We start from the raw sequence: 6,645 nt of genomic DNA, 5'->3' as shown, positions 1-6,645 counted from the left end.
TTTGTTGTCTTTTCAATCATTCTTTTATATTTTGGATGATAACATAAATCCAATTGGAGTCGCATCACGATCGCCGTCTGGTGGAATGGAGGCCCTACAAGATAACCTGGGAAATGTTAGTCCCCACAGTTCAAAAGGATCAACAACACTTGACTTACAACAAATGTCATTATCCCGTTTCACTTTGTTTTAAGTACCTACAACAGAACAAAGCAATGGATGCTCTTTCCAACAGGACTGCTAAATTTAGCAGTGCTTGATTTTGACATTTTCGTGAAAGGCAAGGGAACGAACCACTGTGGAGCTTTTGAAATTGGCTTGCTCCCACTCTGCAACACTTGAGAGATGTGTTGCACATTGTTAATGGAGAGGGATTATGATTCTAATGGCTTTATCACCTCATGATATTGGCTGTGGCATGTAGGAAGGGATGTAATTAAGCTGTGTACTTCGTCTTTTACACAAGTTGATGGTCACGGTTTCATATACTATTAATTTTTGTTTCATATCTAGGAATTCTAAAATTTCACATGCCTTTTAGTGTGAATGAATGGTCATTGGGAATTGTACCTGGTACATAACATTTGATGAAGTAATAGGTAATACAGGTATCTCACTGGACTGCACCTAATTGCGGCAAGTTGCTAAAGACATTTGCGAAAAAAATCAAACTGGCGCCGTAAAGTGCCAATTTGTCGCATGAAATTGCAATTCGCAAAAAGGGTGCAAAGCAACGCAGAGCGGCGCAATCACTGCAAATCTCATTTGGATGAATTTTATAATCATTGGAGATTGGTTAATAATTCAGTGGCAACACTGCAATTTCCAATTAAGTCTTGCAGCTGATTTGGAGCTAAAACTGAGAATGTCAGGCACGACCATTTTGTTTGTAGAGGTCACATATTTTACCGTTGTGTCGCACGTCAAAGTGACCACAAAGGAAAAAGTTGTCACAATAATTTGGCACAATTAGGCACAGACCAGTGAGATACACACTTTCTTAAAACAGGTTACAACAAAATCTCCTGAACAAATATTTACACCTTCCGTCACGTGTCACGCATAATGCTGAATTCTGTCCCTTACAATGAATGGTTTTTATTGCACACACAATACAATCTGACGATAGCATTCAACAGACTGAATTGGAGGCAGACTTGACAAAAATATTAGAAACATTCTAATTCGTAAAATCTAAATACATAATCTAAAATCAACGGAGGGTAAAAGAGCGGCGTAGTGCTTAGGGCTGGGAATCAGCACGATTACATTTGAGACAGATTGTATACATACATGCTTCATAAATCAGATAGAAAAGTCATGTAAACATATGGTAAAGACATGTATTGTTCATCAGACGGTTCATCTGAGGAATGGCGTTGTTTCTATAACGGTCTGTTCTACAGCGTTGCAGGTGATCAGTTGGTTCGATGAACGCGTATGTCGACTGCTGATTGTCTCTCTTACGGGTGGCAGGAAGTGGCGGTACAGTTCAGATGATATATAGTAGAGAAGTGGCAAAGTTCAGAGTCAGGCTGCATCGACGCATGTGGAGAGTAGATAGACGGAGAATGGTACAGACATCGGTGTAGCCGGAGAAGTCAGACCAAGATAATCCTGACAGCCCTTCGTTGGATTTTCTCGATCTTCTGGCTCAGTGCACTTGTCAGGCCAGAGTGCCAGACTGGGGCGGCATATTCAGTACGCAACATACATACACTGTGACAAGGTCCTCTTTGGGGACATGAAAGTGTTTCAGTCTGCGAAGTAGGTACAGCCACTGGCTGTCACTGTCACAAATGTAGTCTACATGTGCATTCCACTTTAGGTCTGCCTGCAGGAGAACCCCCAGTATCCTCATTACCTGCATTTGTTTCAGTTCGACATTATCAAGGTAGAGAGCGGGAGGGATAGGTGCAACCTTGCTGAACTGGATGTGGATGACGTTGCATTTACCGGGCTGTAAGACTGCTGTAGTGTGACAAACTTTTCAATTGTCTGGAAATATATCGTACTTGCTGCAAATCATGAAACATATATATGCAGTGATTTTATTTTTGAGGCTCCTGTTGTAACCTCATATGGCCAAATTCTGAAATGGCAACTGTGTGTTCCCCATTACATGTACATGTACTACAGTAATTGTACTACATGTACCACATTGTTCAGGCCACGAATGTACAACACTGCTAAAACCGAATTTTCCCTTTCTTAGGCCACACCAATTTTACTTATTGCGTCTTGGATTTTTTCCAAAAAAATTGGAGCAACAGGGAAAAAAGAAAATTTTGTGTGTAAAAACTAAAAATTCTGGGGTGAAGAGAGGGGCTTTCAACTTAACATTAAGGCCTCACCAATTCAATTTCTTGGTTAACGGATTTTTGCGTTTCGGCGCATGCGCAATGTCCTGGCTTTTACCTTGCAGGAAGGGAGGAAGCAGGGCAGGAAGGAAGCTTGGTTCAACACTGTGTCGCACACAATAAGACCTTATATGGCAATACGTTCCCAAATCCTTGTATAGCCGTTGCCTTATATGGCAAGGGACCACGAAAAGGCAGGCATGCTACATTTGCATGACACACAGGAGGGCGACCGCATGTAACTGCTACAACTGTTCGGAAATATCATTGCATTGTGGTTTCGGACTTTGATATCCTGAAAAATGACCATATTACATCTATTCCACAAGATTGCAGAAGAAAAAAAATGATTTCGTAAAGAAAACGACCAAAAATCGGCATAAATGATACCATATGGCGAGGTTATAGCATTACGTACAAAGTGATGTGTTACCTTCTGCAGCTTGGCCTATCTGGCAACGCGAAGCACTTCGGACCCAGAAGATTCGGGTTCGTGTCCGTGCATGAATTTTTTTTTCTTTTTAGATATTGAATATCAAATATATATATTAATATTATATTAATCTATCAATATCATATTTATGAATATCATTTTTTCATTTTTTTCATTAATAAATAAAGAAATATTTTATATTTGTTATTTTTAAATATTCATTTAATATATACAAGGCCTTTGTCTTATGAACAGGACTTCATAGATTCCAAACCCGGCATTCGAATTTTTCTGTTCATTGTAATGGAAAATACCGTGCAGCGGCTCCTATGCGCGGTAAGATGATTCTTGCAAAACACTCGCCACTAAACTTCTATCCCCGATGTAAACAGAGGCTCTTCATGTTGTTTGCAAAACAGCGATCCTTTGTTACAGTAGCAAATGCTCCATTGTTCAGTATCGACTTCATTCAGACAACACGGACGTGGAAAGTGGCGCCGCTCGGCACAAAACTATGGGAATTTTCATGAATTTTAGCAAAATTACCCAGGAAAATAAGGAAGAAATGTTGTAAATGCGGAAACCAGAATAATACGGATGAGGTAGCTGTTGATTTGTTTGACATTTGGTAGTCATTTTAGATAGAACCTTAGCTGTTATGAACTTCTATTTCACTTAATTACCATAGTGCTGATGATTCAATGGTGCTTTTTCAAATTTTATGTTTTATTGCGTGCCATGTACATAATTACATTGATAGCTTTTATAATGAGCCTATTGTACATTTTACAAATAAGTACAAGTTGTAGGCCAAGACCAGCTTTTTCAAAAGCACTTAAGTTAAGTGACGTAACTTCAAAATTGCTTTCCCCAATCTGCCCTTCTCTATTAAAACAGTACTCATTTCCCAAAATGACAATTTTTCTTATAGACTGAACAGCCCTTGCGTGACTTCCTCTGGCAGATTTTACTTCAAGTAAAGGGAAAAGACAATTCACACTCATAAACGTAGCCGAAACGCCAGCTTTTTTTAAAAGCTCTTGTTTTAAATATTAGCACGAGGACATCATTAAAACAGAAAGCTGGGGTGAAAACTTGCACCTGACCATGTTCACCCCCTGAAACTGTGAGCACCAAAGTACAAAGTTAACTTTCCTCTGAGATTCTGTTTTCATGTTTATTTTCCAATCTAGCATTTTTTCAAAAATTCTGTTAAACCAAGAATTCAAATTGGTGTGGCCTTACCATCGCATATTCTATGGCATGAAGCCCTTCCTTTGATCTAGGACTATATAATTCCAAATGAAATCATTAAACATAATGTCTAAGATAAGCACATATCAGGTGGAATTTGAGGCCAGAATAAAAAAGAAATGTGCCCTAATGCTTATTACCTTCGCTGTTCATGTGTGCGTGTTAGTGTGTCTGTAAACAGTATAACTGGAGCAAGAATGCCTGGATGGATTGTCTTCATACTTGGTATGTGGGTAGGTCTTCTTAAGACCTCGAAATGATTAGATTTTGGGCCCCCTAGTGGCTTGCTATGGTACTGCAGCCAAAATTCCGGGTTTGATATCTTGCGCTCTGAACATGCTATGGTCATTATTTTTAAGTGGTAGATCGCTCTTGGGAGGGAGAGTATGTTGTGTAGGTTTGGGTCCCTTAGCATTTTGTTTGGAACTGCAGGAGCCGATTTCGTTACAAATTTTGAAAGCGAATAACTCAAGAAGGGGTTGACGGATCGTCAAGATATTTGGTATGTAAAGAGCTTAAGTGATGATTGACAAGATTGTATACTAATTGTGCAAATCAGTAGCTAATTTGCATGATTAATGAAGAAAGTTTATAAATCCGCTGCACTCTATTATAGGACTCTAATACATGTGACATAGGTAACTGTGAAAGAGATGAATATCGATAGATACATGTATCAATTATGCAAATGAATACCTAATTTGCATAATTAATGGCAAATACTATAACTCTATAATGGTAAAAGATGGTGATTTCATTCTTGCAGCATTTGGACGTTGAGTAAATGTGGACATTATCAGACATAAATCATGCAAATGAGGGCCTCAATAAGGCCACAATGGTCTTCTTTGCTAAGATAAGACTTTCACACTTTGAACAACTTGTGTTATTTGAATAGAGAAGATGATCAACTGACATAATTCATGCAAATGAGATCCTTATATGCATAATAAATGGAAACATTGATGATCTGCCAGGCTAAGATCAGTCGGCGAAGGTATGACGTGTGGAACTCTAGTTTGGGAGATGAGAGGAAGTGAAAATTTGTGAATGGGAGGTGTGTACAATTCTATCTTTTTTGTCAAATGGGAAAAAATGGGACATTTCTGAACAGAATCTGTCAGGAGCAAAACACGTTGATAGCTTTCATCAGATTGTCCTGAAATTATCTTTAAAAAGCTCATCATCCCCAAGACACATGCATCTAAGAACACCTAGCACACTGGGATTATACTTGTTCCATTCCTTTAAGCCACTGAAGACTGGATGCCTTTAGTGTCATTTGTTAACAGCTTGACTTAAGTCCCTCAGTAACAGTCAAGTAGGAATGGAAATCCCTGCCTCTTTATATGATTGGATCCTACCATGATTTACTCCCATGAGGATTAATCAGCCAATGAAGAAAGGTCTAACAATGCATTTGGTTCCCGTGAGATTTGGCTGTTTGAAAGCTCTTGCAGCCCTGGGTTAGTTTGGGTGCTCTGAAGAATGCTTGTTTTCTTTGCAGAACTCCCTGAGTGTACACAGCTAAATCTCCCCATCTATCATTCAACATCTATGTGTCAAACACTAAGGTACTACCACAATACAGTTCAATAGATGTCTATTGAACGGATAATGTGTTGAGTTTAAGAATATGCAGTAGCAAATAAAACTGTTTAGTTACTTTCACTTTTTAAGTTGACATTTAAGATGTGTTGAAAGGTAGAAGTCAGAAGACTTAACTAACTGGTTTCATTCAGACCCTTGTAGTACTTAGTGGCACATAGGGCAGCAAATTTTCTTGCTGTTTCAGTAGCAGGGTATATTTTTACAGGGAGGGGCTGCTATCCCTTTAACATGCTCAAAAGGACCCCATTTTACATCCCTTCTGAAAGCTGGGTGAAGCAAAGTCGTGGGAAGGACCTGAATGTGTGACAGGCGCTTTGGAGTGTGATGTAGAGACTGACATTTAGTTTGTTACTTCTGTTCTCAACATGTTTCAAAACATTCATAGATGATTTCACGTCAAAAGTTCCTAAAATGAATTTGACTCTTCCATTACTTTTTTTGGTAAATACCTCCTGATTGTTCCCTATACTCTAAACATGTCAACAAGTTAAGAGATAGGTTAGTATCGGATACTTTCTCTGCAAGCTGAATGCACCTTCACTGTTCCATCACAGAAAAGAACAAGAGTTTGGAGTCCTCATATCTACATATTTCGATTATACAAAATCCTTCCACATTTGCATTATCTATGCTTGGCCTTGTACACCATTAACTGACTTACACGGGTCACAATGTTAACAGTCCAATCATTTACCACTTAACAGAATTATGGCACTTTTGTATTAATTATGCAAGTTAGGAATACCTTACCTAAGATCCTCCCGCAACTTTGTTACATAGGTCAACTTGGCTTCGGATTCTCTTCCTCCAAAGGTTGCGGTCTTGTGCCCCTACTGCCATTTCCTCAAGTGAATGTAATCCCAGTTTCGTCCCATTGTTTTGCAGTGTTCGCCTGAGAGTGACCTTAGGCCGTCCTCTCGGACGTGTGCCTTCCGGTTTCCAGGTCATGGCGATTTATAACTACACGTTATATGTATTTGAGTCCTA

Source organism: Branchiostoma lanceolatum, chromosome 3, assembly GCF_035083965.1.
Source record: "Branchiostoma lanceolatum isolate klBraLanc5 chromosome 3, klBraLanc5.hap2, whole genome shotgun sequence".
Lineage (NCBI taxonomy): Eukaryota > Metazoa > Chordata > Leptocardii > Amphioxiformes > Branchiostomatidae > Branchiostoma > Branchiostoma lanceolatum.
The sequence above is the reverse complement of the archived record's forward strand: the minus strand, read 5'-3'. Positions refer to the sequence as shown.